Raw genomic sequence first — 5284 nt, forward strand, 5'->3', positions numbered from 1 at the left:
GCACTGGTGCTTCAGATCCACACACTCCTTCAGCTTCTGCAGAGCCTTATGCACGCACATGTTGGAGTAGGAGAACTCTGCACAGGAAGCAAAACAACACAGAGAGGCAAGCTGTTACAAAGTATGTTTATGTCTGAAATCCAATTCATTATTTACAAAGATTTTTATGTTTGTTTGCTAGCACAGATAGCAGCAGCTAGTTGTTGTGCATCCTGCGGGAAGGAATAACCAGGTAATGTGAAACTGACAGTGAAGGATAGCATTTCAATAAACTAATATTAGAGTTGTTTGAAGACATCATTGAGACACTTCTGTGTGGGCTCTGTTCAGACTAGCCATTAGCTCATCAATCCAGACAGAATTAGGCTCGATTTCATCAAACTGAGGTTATTCAAGGGCTATCTATGACAGGTAAGATGTTAACTAGTCATAACATCTGTCATAGCATCTCCACAGAACCAGACTCTAGAAGATCTGAACTATCTGGTGGATAAGTGTTAAGTTTAAAAAGAAAGTAAAAGATTTCAAAATGTTTGAATTCTTTTTTTGATATTTGTTTTCTGAAAACCAAAGATTTTTATTTGTGTCAAAGTTTACACACATCTTGGAGCTAAAAGTAAACTAGTTAAACAAGATTTTTCTGACCAGACTTAAGTATTGATCTTCCAGCTAATGCGCATTTTCAACTCTTTCAACGTAAAGAACTACATTCTGAGTCATCCTCGAAGCAGGTAAGAAGCTCTGACATCTGGAAAGCAAAACGGGTTTTGTAGCATCAGAAGAAGCCAGATGAGGCTGCGCGTGCATTTGATCATAATTATTTCCGGGTGCCGTTCTCTGGAGACGTTTTGGGCTCGTCTGGCAGGTAGAAGACACTGGGTTGGACCCAGAACACGCAGGAGAGATTAAACATCTCATCTGGGTTAAACAAGCATGAAGGAGCTGGAAAATGGTGCTGGCATCTGAGCTGCAGCCCTATTTCTCATTCATCCAGCTGTTGAAATAACCAAGCTGCAGATGATCAGCAAAAAATGTGAATGGATAATAAATGAACCATATTTTAAACCATTTATTTATTTTTTGCTTCTATACTATTTAAAAAGGTAAATAGAAGTGTTAAAGACGGGAGCTGGCTGCGGGTCACCGGACCCGGAAACCCCCTCCAGCCCACGTCTTTCCCCCCGGCTCAAATTTCCCTCAAAAGGGGCAACTCTCATTATCAATAAATCAAGGAAACGTCAATTAAGTTTAATCAATTATATTAAAATCAAGGCAGGAAAAGGTTACAGTTTACAGCGCTGGTCTCTCTGGTCTGTGACGCGTTCACAAACCTGGAAAAGCCCCGATGTCCCATGTCATTACTCATTTATAGGGTCCTAGACTCCTCCTTCGCAGAAGGGGAGCTCAACCTGTCAGTGTATGAGGGGGCGTGACTAAGTGTGATCTCAATGGATCTTATGTGGTTCTGATGTGTTAGGGAATATGAGACGGTGCTTCAAAGGCCTTTCTACGTGATGTGGCAAGCAGATTAAACTCTATTTCTTGACAGATGTTGAATCCCAGGGAGACTCTTTTTAGAGTTGCTGGTCCAGTTTAACCCAGTCAGAACCGGGTCATAATTTTATTATAATCCCGTCCATGAGCAGATCAAAACCATAGGACCAATCTAGATAAAAATATCTTAACAGAAGGTTGGGCTGTATTGTGTTGTCTTCAAATAGGCTTTATGAGCTTTTTTTACTTTCATTTAATGATTAATGTATTTTCGCCATACAAGTCGCACCTTTTTGCGTAAATCTGCACATCCTGCGACTTATTACACACCCAAGCAACTAAAATAAAAACATTTCTCCATATTTATAACCCAATTTTTGGCTGAGATTTGACGATTTCATTCATTTTGACATGAAAAATATTAAACACTACCATTTGCAGCTGCTAGAGGGCGCTTGACTATTATGGCAAGTCAAGTGTCATTAATAGAGAAAAGTGGCTATTAATGAGACACTTGGCTTGCCATACAAAGCCACCATCGTCTCGCTCCAGAACTCTTGGAGCAAATGTCAAATCAGCTGCATTTCGTCGCGCCGCCCAGGCGAAATGCAGCTGATTTGACCATGAAAGTGCATTTATTAAGGAAAAGTTCAACTGAGACAAACCTTTGATATAATTTCAAGCAAACAAATAATTGTTTTTAAGTGTTAATCTTGTTAGATTCTTGTTAAAGTCCCCTCGTGCATGCTCCCGGGCCGCCATTTGGCAGCCAATCGATTTTTGGTACAACGACCCACATTTCCGGGTTGTCAGCTGTGATGCATAATAGATATGACTTATAAGGCGAAGAGATTTATTTATGTTTTTTTCCCCACTTTATTAGACATATTTGGACTGATGTGACTTATATGGTGGTGTACGGCGGAAAGTATAGTAATTTCATATTTGACAGAAATATAGCTTTCATTTGGTCTTTTTTCATCATGTCTCATCCTATACAACATAACCACCCATTTTAAAACATATTGAGTTCACTTTCCAGCTTTATAAGTGTGATTCAAAACTCTTAAAGATGCTTTGTTGTTTTAAAACGCTGTCAAAAGTAGACAAAATGTGCGATTTTTGTGTATTATTTAGAGTCAGGACATATTAAAAGATGCACCATGTAACTGAGTTTAAAACTATCAATCTGGATGTCTCTTACCTCCCTTCAGATCCTCCTCGTCAAAAGGAAACGGGATATGAACAGTTTCACCGTGACCGTGCATCCCGTGCCCCTAAGTGTTACACACACACACACACACAGTTTCTAAAATACACTGTAAATACTGTTTATTAATAAATGCTGTGAAGCCTCGTCCCAACTATATATGAAAATTGATCTGCAATCACTCAGATTGTCTGATTGAAAATAAAACTGTATTAGACAACGCTCAAGGTTCGTCAAATCAACTCCTTTCAAAGAAAAAAGAAAGTTTTAAATTAAAATTCTGAAGGATCAGAGGAAATACTTCAGCCCCCAGCTGCCCTCATTATTAGAAATCTGTCCAAACTGGGCTTAAGTTGAGCTGGAATCGCTCGGGGTAAATCTTATTTGGGTGTACCTGGATGAGAACTGCAGAGTGTGTGAGGGCGTCGTTCAGCATAGTCAGCACGTTGGATGTAGGGACGACTCCGGGGTCATGACCCCAAGAGGTAATCAGCAGCCTGTCATAGACCTAAAGAGAGAAAAATAAATAATCATTTACAGTCATTTGTGACAACTTGTTTTGGTAGCACAGTTTTTTAAATAACTAAAGCCTTAAAATTCCTTGAAACTAACATAAACATGATTTAATGCAACACTGTGTGATGTCACACTCAGAGTTTGTGTTCTGAATGACTCTCAGCTACTACCACATCAAATTTTACTGGACTCAGTTGTTATCATTTTTGTGTTGACTATGGTTGATTAGCTGTGGCAGACATCTTGAATGATGAAAATACAATCATAACTTTCTGAAAGTTTTATTAAAACCTGTTCAACGGAATATTTTGCTGACAGACAAACAGGGTCGATTCCAATAGCAAATGCAAAGCTTTAATCAAACACTTCGAGTATGTGTTATGAAGGATTTTAAGATGTGACCAAACCAAATTTAAGCACGATATCTGTCAGACTGACTGAATTACGCTGAATTTTGTAAAGTTAGTCGGCAGCCATTTTGTTTTTGTCAACCTACCACTGATTCTGCTTCAGACAGATACAATATTTTCAAAGCTTCTCTTTGGTTCCTGATTTTCAATTCTAAAAATGTGTTGTAGAAACACCATTTCTAAAGCCCGAAAGAGAAGTTAATTTTCTATTTTATTTTATTTTTTATTCTATGCTCCCATTATGTCATCCATTTGCATTTCACAGGTGATCCACTTCCTGGACCATTTTCTCTTTTTCTCCTGTCTCACATTCTCAAGATCAAATTTCAAGAAACAACATTGAAGGGTAAGTGCACAATGACATAAAGCGGTGCGGAACCTGGTATTTTGTTAGGAAATGAAGGTTGAGGAGGACAAAGGAGGCAGCCAGACTCTGACTACCTGCCTGTGACTCAGAGGATTGAAAACATAAACTGCTCCACAGACCTGCCACTGTTTAAACATACCAATTTTTTTATCTGACATTTTGCTTAGAAGACACCAATCTCACCTCCCCTGACTGATCAATTATTAACCAGGCTCACCTGGAAAATGTCCGGCAGTTTTCGAAGCCTGGAGCCCTTGGAGAGCAGCAGAGACGGCGGGCCTTGGCCGGTCACATGGTACAGGTACAGCTTGAACCAGATGGAGCTCACCTCAGGGATGGCTGGGCCAATGTGCTGCAGGGACAAACACACACACACACACAAATAGGCACATTTTATTTTATCAGTCCTCACATAAAATCATTCATCAAACGTTCCGAAAAATAATAGAGACAAATGGGAGCAGCTGTGTAAAGAGAGATTCGAGAGGAAAACAAGAAAATTTCATCAGATTCCACTTCAGTGAGTCGCAGCAGTGTGAGAATAAGCAGCACAACAAGAGTTTAACTTCCCTCGCTCCGTCTCTGCGGGCTCAGTTAGAAAGCTGGAAAATATCCAGGCAGAGGAATTACTCATGAGCCTCGCCTCCCGCCCTTCTCCTCTCTCTGTGCAGCCTTGTTGGTGGGGCAACTGCAGGCTGACAACTCACAAAATGCACACGCACACATGCAGTCACAAATCATGGGCACACGAGTGTGTACATTAGGCGAGCTGGCAAACGCACACGCGCGCGCTTTAACTACCACCTAAAACAAAACGAGCTCTTCCACACAAACAATGTGACGAAGCACAGCCGCATACTAATCGTCCCTTCTGTTCTGTCCACCTGCAGCTTCGTACCTGAGGCGTGCAGCTGCTGATGGGTCTGATCTCGTTGCTGAGAGGCGCCATCGAGACCAGCAGTTTGTAGTTTTTGTTGAGGACACGGCTGCAAGTGGCCTGGTCCAGGCCCAGCAGGCTCTCGCAGCGCAACATGTCCAAGGGGAAACCTGGAGAAGAGGAAAAAGCCGAGCAAAGTCACGACTCGGAAACAAGCACAGTCTTAAACTCCATCTTTATTCAGCAGTGGTAACATTCGTCTTTTCTAGCACGTATGTTTAGAGCAGAAAGATCCTGGATGTGGCCAGAAACAAGGTCACAATAATGAAAACCTAACATTTTATTTATATATATATACAGATATATACTTAGACATGTATATATATATATATATATATATATATATATAT

Source organism: Nematolebias whitei, chromosome 19 (genome assembly GCF_014905685.2).
Source record: "Nematolebias whitei isolate Nwh7 chromosome 19, NemWhi1, whole genome shotgun sequence".
NCBI lineage: Eukaryota > Metazoa > Chordata > Actinopteri > Cyprinodontiformes > Rivulidae > Nematolebias > Nematolebias whitei.